The following is a 13,484-nucleotide window of genomic DNA, read 5'->3' on the forward strand; positions in this document are numbered from 1 at the left end:
CAATTGTGAAACTTGTTTTTGCAGAATACAAAATTCTAGACTGGTAGTTGTTCTGTTTAAGAAGTTTGAAGATGGGAACCCACTCCCCTCTGGCTTCTACGATTTCTGCTGAAAAGTCTGCTGTTAGCCCAATGGGTTTTTCCTTATAGGTCATTTGCTTACTTTTAGCTGCTTGTGGAATTTTCTCTTTCATTTTCACTTTGAGCAGGTTGATGACTATGTGTTATGGAGATGTTCTGTTTGCTATGAATCTTCCCAGTGTTTACTAACCACCTTGTATCTGGATGTCTAGATCGCTTTCAATACCAGGGAAGTTTTCCTCAGTAATTTCCTTGAGGAGATCTTCCATGCTTTGAGCTCTTTCTTATTCTTCTTCAGGGATACCTGAAGAAGGATACCCTATAGGGATACCCTATAGGGATACCTATAATTTGTATGTTAGTTCACTTTGCATAGTCCCATATCTTTCTAAGTGAATTTTTTGTTGTTTTTGTTCTTCTGCCTCTTTAAATGACTGGGTTAGCATGAGAGCCTTGTCTTTGAGCTCTGAGATTCTTTCTTTTCCTTGGTTTAATCTATTTCTGAAAGTTTCTTCTGTGTTTTGAAATTTCCTCAATGACTCTTTCATTAAGTTCTGTTATATCCTTTCGTATGTTGTCTAGTTTTTTAGTGATTTTTAAATTAATTACCTGAATTTTTTTTTGCTTCTTTTTTTTGTTTTCAACTTTCTCTTCAATTCCATTCATCTTATTTGCCATCCATATTCTGAATTCCACTTCTGTAATTTCTATAATTTCCTTATAGTTGGAGTTCACTACTATAGCTCCATTGTGATCTCTTTGGGGTGTCAATCTGTTTTGATTTTTCATGTTGCTGGGGTGCTTTTCCTGGTTTCTTCTCATCTGAAGCCCCTTCTCTCACCTTAAGGCTAATAGATTTGCAGTGTAACTCTTCTTTGCCAGTTACTCTCCTGCTTTATTAGAAGAAGGGAGATTCCCTAGATGGCACGTTTACCCCTTACTCTTAAATGTAGACAGAGCAGAAGAGAAGCATGTGCATTGAAGCCTAAATACAGCTGTACTGATTTGTTCTATTCACCTGTGATTTCCTGTGCTCAAACCTATGCTGAATGCTATTTGTGCTGGCTGTTGGGTTGTTCACCTGATGGTTGTAGGATGTTCAAGTTGGGATATGGGCAAGACCATCTTCACTGAGGCTGGTTTGTAAAGATTGCTCTACCTGGGGTCTCCCCTTAGAGGTGGGAGTAGCAACTGGGTGAGGGTAACCACACTGTGGTTGTGGGCTCCCAAACTGTGTGTGTTTACTTGAACTGGGTCACAGTGTACTGGTGACTCAAGGATAAGGGGTCCCCAGCAGGGCACTGGACTTTGGAGCAGTTCCTCTGGCCCTATAGTGGTGGTGGAAGCTCTGGGTTGGGTTGGATCCAGGTGTAGCGCTGGAGTCTTGGGGATGGTGTCTCTTCCTGGTGAGAGCTATGGAGGCACAGAGGGGTAGATTATTGGGCTCCAGTGAGAGCCTCAGAGATGGGACTGGGGAGGAACCCAAAAGAGGGCTTGTGAGCAGGGCCTCTGAGCTAGCGGGGCCATGCAGGCAGAGAGGTGATCCAACCTAGAGGGTGGTGTCAGGGCTGAACAGGCAGGAGGCAGTTGGGACATGGAAGGTGGAGTAGGGGCCAAGCAAATGGCAGACTGTGCCAGAGGCTCAAGGACCATGTGGATGCCAAGTCACATAGGTGGAGGTCAGTTCCAGTGGTCCAGGGACCTTGGAGTTCTATCTGCCCCACCCAGGATCTGCCAAAACAGTTGCCTGAGCCTCCCAGGTCAGAGCTTGCTGCACCCCAGTTAACTTCCCTGCTCAAATCTCATTGCACTGTAGGGGAGGGATGCTTCGCTTTCCAGTCACAGAGTATGGCTCAGGGAAGCCTCCAGTTAGTCCACTTCCTCCCCAGCCTGGTGCTGACTTGGCACCATGATGGCTGTAGCTGCTGCCCTGATCCCTACCACACCTGTTGTCTGCTACAATGACTGCACAGACTCCAGGCAGATTCTTTGTCAGACCAGTTAGAGATCTGTGACGCTGGAGGGAGTTATCTCACAATTCACATAGCACCAACTAGGGTAAGCATGGCACCCCAGTGCTCTATCCTCCTATTCTTCCCTGAGCAAACTTTGATCTTGTTAAATATATTACCCCATCATCTTTTTTTCCCCACACCAAATGTCCTGTGTTGCTTCTGTATGATTTCACAATGTTCCTTCAGGGAGGAGCAATATGTATGTAGGTAGCTGCCTGCAGTTTTACTTCTTTCCTTGGGAGCAGTGTGCTGGCAGCTGCTTCTAGTCTACCATTATTCTCATCTCTCTAAGTCTTATACCATATCCAACCAATCATGACAAAATTGTTCCCATCCATCTAGTCTTTGTATATGGACAGATGTATCATATACATGATCATAGACACATGCCATTTTGAAATTTCATTTTTCATACATTATTATATCATAAGAATGTTTATATAACATTACATAATGATATAAATATCATTTTAATATTTGGATGATAATTTCTCTACTTGCCCCAATCCTGTGTGGCTACCCACTCACTCACCTTCAATAGAAGTGTAGAGTTTTATCAGGTCCAGATTGCATAAAAATGTTCATTTGCAAGAAATAATCATTACATTATAATATTTTCTAGTTTGAGGAAAGCTTGAAATTCCCACAATTAAATAAATTTCTCCCTTAAGGATAAATACACAGAAACCAAGGGAGTTACAGGAACTATAGATGCCTCCTGAGAAGAATGGCAGAGTGTCATACAGGATTTCTTCAGTTATGTGATCTGGAACCAACCACCTTAGTGTGATCAAGTCTGCCTCAACTAGATTATATTTTCAGGGACAAGGTGTTTATCTATTTAAGAAGAGGTCCCAACTAACTGAAACTAACCAATGGCATTTCTAAATTGATTGGTACAATGCAGAATCAAAATAAATCATATAATGTGCTTACAATAATGTTGAGCCACACAGTATGTGTTCAACACATACTACCTATTGCCATGCTTATGATTATAATGGTGATCATTTGTAAGAAATCTCTACTGGGTGTGGGATAGGCATACTATAAAACTGTTTCTTAGTTTGTTGTCAAGAACAGCAAGCTATCTATATGATTTCCTTATCCTTCTCTTGGATCTTTTCTCTGTGACAGTTCAAAATCATTGTAGTGTACTCATCCAAATGGAGAAAGGTCAAAAGGAGATTAAGTTTTTTCTTCTGCCAGAATAACTGTTTATCAGGAGGAAATGAACTGTCAGAACTATAGGAAGACATGGGTCTGTTCATTCATCTTTGCCCCCTTCTGCCAATGCAGGATCACTTCTAAAAGAACATTCTAAAGTGATTCTTTTTAAATGACTTCAACCAGTGATGCTTCCAATTAGATTGATATTTGTCATAACTAGTTTATTGGCTCTTGATAATCACAGATTGACTTAGTGCTATTACTCTCTGATATTATGACAAGTCAGTTCATAGAAGTGATTACAAAGGAGAGTATATTACTGAGGAGCCTGAGTCCTTCACAACTAACTAGTTACCATAAAGTAACCAGATCCTAAAGAATGTTACCAAAGTACAAGTTACTCTGCTTTTAATCCATTATTAGGCTTCCACATACTGCCCAAACTTTCTCAGGTTGAGTGATTGGTTTTTGAAAATGATGATATATGTCTAATTTTGAATTAAGATTAGTTTTTGTGTAACAAAGTGGCCTAAATTAGCATCCCAGTTTCACCACTTACTGCCTGTGTGTCCTTTGTGCAAATTATTTAATATTTCTATGTCTGTTTTTTTCCCCATTTTTAAATGGAGATGATTGTAGTTGCAGGTATAGAGGGTTGGGAATTAAATGAAATAATAAGTGGTATTAGCAGTTAGAGTAGTGCCTGATGTATAGTAAGTGCTAAACAGTGTTAGATACTATTGCTTCTATTATTAGTTTTATTATTATAAAATCACATATTTCCTGGTCAAGCATAAGTTGCCTATTTTTAGACATTGATAACACTTATTATGGTGGAAAATGACCTACTTTATGATTCAAAAGACCCTACTTCAGTATTGGGTCTGCCACAAATTAACTTTATATGAGATAAGTCAGATATCTTAAAATCACTGAAACTAACATATATATATATATAAATGGAAATATACCATTTTCTCAGAATTGAGGTAAAGTTCAACTATATTATATATTCAAGTTTACATGTCTTATTTAGTACTTTTTGATAATCAAATCACACTTGTAATGGTTTTCTCATTTTATTTACTCAGCTCCCTTGTAAGAGTAACTAAGAATATGTTATTACTCCAGTTTTATAGCTAAGTACCTAAGACTCAGAATAAACTTACATAACTAAAACATAACAACTAGAACCTAGATTTTCTTCAGTTATAAGAATTAACTCATTTATTCATGATTTTCTGAAAGAGCCACCATAGTTTCCCTCTCCAATGGAATATCTTTTTTTTATACACTCATATGTAGCTTAACAATGAGGATATATTCTAATAAATGGGTTTTAGGTGATTTCATAATTATGAGAACATAATAGAATACTTACACAAATATAGATAGATGGCATAGCTGTTAGGTCAGGAGCTGACAGATCCATGAAGCCTCATGTGTAGCAAAATGCTGCTTATTTTGAGCATCTGGTACAGATGGGTGGAGGCTGAAAAAGGCGTCCACGAGAGAAAAGGGAAGAACCTTGGGTTTTATAGAGGGTTTTTTTGAGGGATGTAAACAAATTCTTTTCAAACAACTGGGAGGGATAAGGAAAGTAAGTTCTCCTCATGCATTCCATTCCTTTATCTCCCTAGGGGTCTGGCAAAGACTATGTGCCTCATACACTCCTAGGAAGGAGAGAGGGTGGGTTTTATAGGAGGTTTGGATGGAAGTTTGGAGAGGGTGTATTCTTTAAGCCTAACAATAGCCTACCATACACCTAGGCTATTGCTCTTAGGCTACTGAATTGTACAACATGTTACTGTACTAAATACTGTAAGCAATTGTGACACAATAGTAAGTATTTGTGTATCTAAACATGGAAAAGTTACAGTCAAAATATAGTATTATTATCTTATGGGACCGCTGTCATTTACACAATATGTTGTTGACCAAAACATTTTTATTCAGAGCTTGCTTTTGCTAGGATAGACACAGATGATGATGATGATGATGATGATGATGATGATGATAATAATAATAATAATCATAAAGGGACTAGATTTTCCTCTGCATCTGAAAGCTGAGGAAGCTATAGACTGAATTTGAAGACCAATAATATTAATAAATTATTTAGCAATCTGTTTTGAATGATTTCATTTCTTTCATCAACAAAATATATCTAAGCTCATACCAGATACCAGTTTTAAATATGTTTTGTTATTCAAGGCACCAGGAGTGCCAGCAGTGAATAAAACTAATGGAAATCCCCACCTTCATGAAGTTTACTTGCTTAATGGAATGAAAAAAATAATTTTAAAAATCTATTTGCAAAAGACTTTGTATTCTAGATGGTAATAAGTGTTTTTAAGAAAAATTAAGGAGGGAATAGGAGTAGACAGTTCCAGGTGTATGGTGTCCCACTTATAAGTAGGGCAGACAGGGAAGCACTCACAGAGAAAATGAATAAATTTCAGTAACCACCCAGTGGAGATGTGCAAGAGATTCATTTGCACTGGGGAAAGAAGATTTCAGAGAGAAAGAGAGGAGAGAGAGCAGCAGAAGCAAATCCAATCCAACATGCCTAGAATATTTGAGCTACACTCAGGAGGTCATCATGGTGTAAGCCAAGAAACCAAGGAAGGGAGATCTAAGAGTTAACATGGGACAAGATCATGGTGGATTTTTCGCATTCTTTTAGTGATTTTGGCTTTTATTAGAATAATATGGAAGTAACTGGTAGGTTTTGAGCAAAGAGGAGACATAATCTGATTTACCTTTTAATATAATCACCTGGCTGCTATTTTGAGAATAGACAAAAGGAAAGGATGGAATAAATCAGGACTTAATTGCAATAAAACTTAAGGGAACCTATAGGGACTGAAATCAGTAGTTGAAAAGTAGAGATGGAGTAAATTTGTCACATTTTAGATTCATTTTGGATCTCTCTTGAAGTTGGAGCCAATGGAATTTGTTAACATACTGGACATGGCGTATGGGAGAAAGAGTAAAGGTGACTCTAAGTCTTTTTGAATAAGAAAATTGTAGGATCTTGTTCTTACCTGAGAAGAAATGATAGGAGTGCATCATTGGTGATGGCAGGGAACCCAGTTTTGGATATTCTAAATGTATCTTAATAAATTTCCTGTTAGCACTCTAAGTTGGTGTATCAGGTAGACAGCTATAAGTGTGCTGCTCAGTGCAATCCTGGGCCAAAATATAATTTTGTCTTTCCAGGTTTATAGTCATAAATGTGGATTAGATCTTGAAGGGAGTTATTCTAATAGAAAATAGATGGTCAAGAGGTGAGTCACCTTGCATTACATTGTTACAAGAAAGGAGGAAGAAACCTCAGAGGAGACTAAGTGTGACCCATTGGGGGAGGAAAACTGGAGAGAATGATGCTCTGGAAGCCAAGTGAAAAAAGTATTTTATTAATAATTGGGAAGAAACATTAAATTATTATAGTGAAAATGAAGGCAGTACTAACTAAATGCCCAATTACACCAGGATAGCGTAACGAATAATTGAAAGTTATAGTTGAATGTCTATTTTATACATAGGCAGATGATGATTAAAGAAAGTAAACACACACACATACACACACACACACTGATAAAACATTCCCCCTGCCTTCAAAACTCAAAGGCACAGAGATAGAATTAGGAACATTGGTTATAAGTCTCACATGACAAGAAAATGTCTTTGGATTACAGATGAGGCATAAATTAATTTTGATTGGCAATTTCAGTGGGAAAAAGGTAATATTTGAGCTGGATATTAAAGAATAACTATGAGTTTGTTGGATGAAAAATGGGAATGGACAAAAGAATAATGACATTTCAGGCAGATAAGATAGCATGAGAAATAGCATGGAGGAATGAAAAGGTAGAACATGCTCAAATGAAGAATAAATTCATTTGACAAAAATAGACTGTGCAAAGCAAGAGAGGGTAAACTGCTGCAGATAGACATGGTTTTTTTTTCCTTTGTAAAAAATCTTTCTCAACAGTTCAGTAGAAAGTAAAATTTGATAAAGTGAGATATTTTTCCAGAACCAACTATTATAATTACCATCATTTTACAAAAAGCCTTTTATATTCTGGGAAAAGCCTCAAGCATGACATATTATAAAATGAATATACACTTGGATAAACAGCCTGTATAGAAATATAAATTGTTCCCTGTAGGTTACTCCATTAGGCAGGTTTTAATTTCAAATACCTTTTCTTGGGCTATTTTCTAACTTCCTTAAATGTAATGCCATGTTTTAATTTTATCTCTTTCCTAGAAATGGTTCTCTTTATTGCAAGGCTACAAAATCGCCCAGTGAGAGTGGGGCCAAATAAGCTGAAACATCATCCAATACACTGACTGTACGTGAGTGCAACATTAATGCCTTTAAAAACAGTAAAAAGAAAAGTTGCTTTCTATGTGACTTAAAGTACCTTAGAATAGCTTCTGTTGGTGAATTAATATGGTTAATTGCTCTGTACTTGGCATGGGACAGCCTCTTGCTTGTGAGTGTAGGGTGGGTGCATACAGCTGTGAAGAGCTCCATTTCTTCTCTAAGCTTATAGAGAGCAGTTTTTCCTGGAGTCACTTTGTCCTTGTAACTTCTCTGCTTCTAGTAAAACCTTGAAAGCCTGCTTTCTGACTGCAGCAGTGGCTTTTATTCCCACTTATTCCTCTCCCTGATACCTACCGAACCTATTATATACCCTTCATTTACCTTTCTCTTTCACCCTGGTCCATCAGACACCATACTTACCTTTATTTGCCTCTCTGAATCCTAAGTCAGCCACTATGATTTCTGTAACCTTCTAGTCCTCTATCTTTATCCCCTGCCATATTTCCCTTGCTGTTTTGAAGTTTATATTTATTTATGTGATTATTTGATGAAACTTCTACTAGATCAAATATTCCATGTAAATAAGGATCATGTTTGTTTCCTGACATATCTTAGACATTCAACATGGCCGTGCTGCCTGAGCCTAAGTGGAATTTGGCCACTAACATGTCCCAGCTCCTTCATGGTTGTTCAAAATCTCTATTCTTCTTGGACTCAAACCTTTCCCCAACTTCCTTAGTTTCAAAGAAACCAACATCCTGTTTTATAAAAAAGATGAGGCTATCTGATGTGCATATAACTGATTTTTTCTTCTTTAGACCTTAAAATTTCTCTGTATCTTTACCTATACTCTATTTCTTATTTTCCAAAATAACCCCTTACATTAAATTTTAATTCTAACACTTTGCATTTCCTTATCAACATTATTAAATCAGCTATTCTTCTCTAGATTTGCATTTCAATATTTCACTGCTTCCTTCCATACAGGCAAAAACAAAACAAAACAAAACAAAAACATGTTTATGTTTCCTTTATCCTGGAAACATTCAACCAGTTAAAATCAAAACAAAATAATCTTCCTTCGTCTCACTATTCTCTTGAGGTTTCCTTAAATTAGCCTCCTTTTACTCATTCAAACTTCTCCAAAGAACTGTCAATATTTGTTGTCAATACATATAAATTCCATAAGAAAAAGGGACTATTTTTATTTTGTTGTACAGTATATTTCCAGTATCTAACACAGTATCTAAAATGTTAGGGGCTTAATAATTAAATTAATTAATTTCAACTCCCCTCTGGCATCACACTTTGAGTAGTAAAATTTTCTTCAAGCACCTCTTAAATTTCCCCCACCAAGATAACCAACTGCAATAGTTCCCACCTGTGTTATCAATCCATAGCAATGTTTCAAATTTTCTCTTATAGCCCATATCATAATCTATCCTAATTACTTTAAACTGTGTTTATGCCTCATTACTTTGTCAGAGTCTCAGCCACTTGAGGTCAGAATAATTAACTTGGTTATTTCTTTAGCCTCCCTAATTCTAAGCTAAGCGCTTACTATTCAATATTTACTGATGAGTTTAATTAATATCTTTAAGTGCTAACGGATCCTCTAACATAGCCCTGATGACATTAGTATTATTTTTGATAAAATATTTTGTCCCTGAAATAAAAATGTGGGAATTAATAGAATCTCCTGTTATAAATCATTTCAGAATCATCAAAGGAAGAATTTTTAAAACTCTATATTGAAAGAGTCATGGCAGAAATATATGTGCTTTGTAATTACAGTATATGTCAATTGAAAATCTATGATAAATACAATATATTTATGCATGTGACCTTGGACAGATGCTGCATAAATAAACCAAATAGAATATAACCCCCCATAAGCTAACAATATCATAAAAGGGACAGCATAAAATCTCAGGTAAATCTGAAGACTGTGCTTATTATACATGCATAAGCAATAAAAACACATGTACACATCCACATGCCCAAAAAATTAGTTATAAGCACTTGATAAAAGAATAACCATTATTTAATTACTTCTAAGGATATAAAATCCTCTTCCATATCTTTTAAATTTCCAATAAACACACACAATAGAAGGTAGAAAAACCCTAAGAAATTGTTTTAGGAATCTAACCAGAGATTTAAAAGTTACTCCACATTCATTCTCCTTCCCTCTGTCTTCATTTTTGCTTACCACCAAAATAACTTCTCCCACAGGACGGGGTGGTGTGTGCCTGTAGTCCCTGCTACTCTGGAGGCCGAGGCAGGAGGATTGCCTGAGTCCAGGAGTTATGGGCTGTAGTGTATTATGCTGGTCAGGTGTCCTCACTAAGTTCGGCATCAATATGGTGACCTCCCAGGAGCAGGGACCACCAGGTTGCGTAAGAGGGGTGGACTGGCCCTGGCCGAAACTGAGCAGGTCAAAACTCCCGGGCTGACCAAAGTAAGTTCTCATTTTTTTGCTCCTCTTGATTCTCTTTTTCCACTAAACCATATGGATCAGCAGCCTGAGTTGAGTATATTTGCCCCAGGTCTGATAGTCTAAAACTCCTTTGGGACACAGTTTCCAGTAATTACCTACAGCTGCATACACTAAAACCCACAGATTAAAGTTTCCCTACCACACACCTTGCTCAGGGATTTGGGAGGTCTTACATTCATTGGAAAGGGATCAGGCAAATCAAAACTGATTGTTTGGTGGCTTGGGGGCCAAATAATGTGTTGTTTAATTAACTTTTCTATTTTCCCAGTAGTTGTGACTTTATATAAACAGAAATAATTTACTTAAGAAAAGTTTGGTGGATTTAATTTTTTTGTCCCCCAATAAAATGTTTTGAATGTAACCCATTTTCATACTTAAAACTTAAATTCCATTATTTGTATGATGTTCACTCATATGGATCATTATTTTTCATAGGGGCATTTGCAAAATCTAAGTAATTTCCAAAGTAATAACATTTTAAATATCTGGAATCAGTAGCAATTGAGGGAGAGCCATAAAGGCTTATATAATATCTCTTTACTTGGGAGGCCTCTCAGTTTCTAATATACGTTGGATCAACCTTTGCAGCCCTGTGTGTGATGTTTCAGAGACACTAATTCAAAAGGACCCCAAATTATATCGTATTAATTCTCTGGGCTCTATTTAGTTGTTCAGCTACATATCTTCTCCCACCCCCACCGTTATGCTGCCACCTTCCCTGGAGGCTGACTTGTAAAGACTAAAACAATGGCCTCCAGTGCCCTCTTTGGCTAATGAGAAGTCACACCAGCAGGTAATGAAAAAGGAAAAGTGAGAGCACAGTGTTTATTCCCCAGGTTTCCTCTCTGTAAATTCATTTCAGATAGCTGGATTCCTCAGCCAAAGCTTTGTTTCTTTCATAGCCATCTTCTATGCATGAAACATGTAGATACTATCTGAATAGCTTCCTCCCTGACTTCCTTCAGGTACAGAAGTGGTAACAACTCCCTTTTTCTTACTAGCCCAGGGTCCTACATTCTCCCTATGGTTCCCTAGAATCTGATTATATCTTTGTAAATAGTCCCTTTGGAAAGAGACCTTTCTTGAATTATCTCAATTTGAGTGTGCCAACTATTTCCTATTAGAAATCTGGTTGGTGTAAGTCTGTTTTTATTATTCCTTAATTAGCTTTATATTGACTACCATTTTGCAAAATTATGACTAGCAGCAGTGAGAATCAGATTAAGTGTAAATAATTAGGGTAATAGGCATGAACTACATGCCAATACAGAAAAAAGTCTTAGAAAAATAAGGAAAAGTATTGCATTAGAAATGTTTGCTGTTTTCTTCTATATATTTATAAGGGCCACTGAAGTACATTCAAGAAATAAATTCTTAGATGGTAGTACCATTTCTGGTAAACTTTTCCCTTTTCTCTCTGAATGGACAGCACTCAAGTTATACTGAATCTACCATGACACCCAAAGTGACTTTTCATCAATTTAATTTTTCCTTTTGAAAGATGTTAGAAGTTAGTTTACTGATATGGTCAGTAGTTTGAGTTCTTTGAGACCATTATAAAACTTTAAAGAAGCAAGAGGTCAACTTGGTGTGGGCAGACATATTTAGCAAAAAGGAAGCCTGGTTATATTAATATTGCTGGCATTCAACAAGTCAGAGAATTGTTTTAATGATTTGCTGATTTTTTTTATTTTTTGAGTTTTGAAGAGGAGGTGCCTAAAACCAATAGAATTTAATCTCTTTCATCTGTGAAGAACTCAAATGAGAAACGTGGTTTTTTACTTAATAGACAAATTAGTCTCTGAACACTTTTTAACATTTGTGTTAGGAGAAAGGGGCAGTTCTCAATATTAAATTTAACACTATATTACAGAATGATATAGAGTTACTCATCACAATGTTTCAACAGCATCTTAATGTTTTAAATTTAGTTGCTACTTTGAAATTATAAAAGAAATTACTAACTTATTGTGTAATGTTTAGGAAATTGAAAAAATATTATAATCCTAACTAGGAAAATTATAATTTTATTATATTTACCTCAGTTTTCCTATTTTAAGCTTAATACACATATAATATTTTCATCTATAGGTCAAGGATTTTTCTAAATTCCTACATAATTTTATGATCGTAATCACAATAATCAAAATATTAAATAATTTTAATAATTAATAGTTAAATTTAATGTTGTACTGAATGCCAAACCAAATATACAATTTAGTGAAGCTCAAATATGACTGGTTCTTGGCATTCTTACATATCATCAAGAAAACTGCTTGCTAGAGGGTAAGCATTCAATAAATATTAGCCATTATTATTTAATACTCAATGCAGTTTTTAAAATGTTGATTGTTTCCATTATTGGCATTCTTTAATATGGCATTCTCCTACTTCCATATTGTGAATTGGCAACTTTCATCAATTCTAAAGTACACTCTTTTCCCCCCAAATTTCCAACTCAAAAATTGAGGTATATTACATGACATACAAAATAGTTTAATTTTCAGAGTGTTTCCCTTTTGTGTGATACATAAAAAAACAAGAAGTCCATGATATTTTTATATTTTAATTTCTGAGATTAGATTACCAGACATGGGAAATTGTGTGTGTGTGTGCTCACACATAGATATTTGTATGCCAGTGGACCCTAGAAGAAAGGTTATACCGTATCACTTACATATCTGGAAATCTTTCTATTTTTCATCACGAACCTTGCAAAAAAAAAAAAAAACACCATAAAATTTAGATAGTGAAACAAACAAAAAAAAGCAATTAATTTTATTGCTTGAGTTACAGGGTTTTTTAAAAGAGTATTTTTACTATTCCCTATTAAGCTTCTAAATAATGCTTTAAATCATATATGTTATGAGTCTACTTACAAAGAAAAAAACTTTTACACCAATTCCTTAGGAAAAGTATTAAAAATAATTTAAAAATACCTACCCCCGAGACAATATCTTCTTTTTAAAAATGAATATATATGGTGGTCTGATTTACATACTCCTCCCGTTAATTCAGCAGAAATCAAATTCTGTGTGGAACACCAAAGTGAGCTATAATATGTCAAAAAGATCCCTTTAAGTACTTCCTATTTGCGGGCAAAAACATCATTTAGTTATAATAATAGAAATTACATTTTAATCAATATGCCCTTTGCTAGTAATCCATTTTGGACTGCCTGAGGAGGCTTAATAGCATGTTAGGAAAATCATTCATCTAAAGAGTAATGCCGAAGAGAAAAGGGCTGGAATCCTTCCATTTCCAATTCATTCTGTACAAAATTGACATATATATCTTGGACACTTATTTTTCTTGGAAGCATGTAGCATTTCTTTGTGTACTAAAGGTGCCTTTCTTGGCAACTTAAAAAAAGAAACAAACAA

General features: G+C 35.8%; 1 protein-coding gene across 5 annotated transcripts in view; it reads left to right on the top strand.

Annotated features, from left to right (window-relative positions):
• The window catches only part of LRRC4C (leucine rich repeat containing 4C), a 1,172,848-nt gene that overhangs the window by 472,856 nt on the left and 686,508 nt on the right, over positions 1-13,484 (top strand). For all 5 annotated transcript variants that reach the window (XM_076002025.1, XM_076002024.1, XM_076002021.1 and 2 more), the window contains one exon: positions 7,542-7,626. The gene's annotated coding sequence lies outside the window, so the exon portion shown is untranslated. The remainder of the gene's footprint in view (positions 1-7,541; positions 7,627-13,484) is intronic.

The sequence above is a fragment of the Microcebus murinus genome, chromosome 4 (genome assembly GCF_040939455.1).
Source record: "Microcebus murinus isolate Inina chromosome 4, M.murinus_Inina_mat1.0, whole genome shotgun sequence".
Lineage (NCBI taxonomy): Eukaryota > Metazoa > Chordata > Mammalia > Primates > Cheirogaleidae > Microcebus > Microcebus murinus.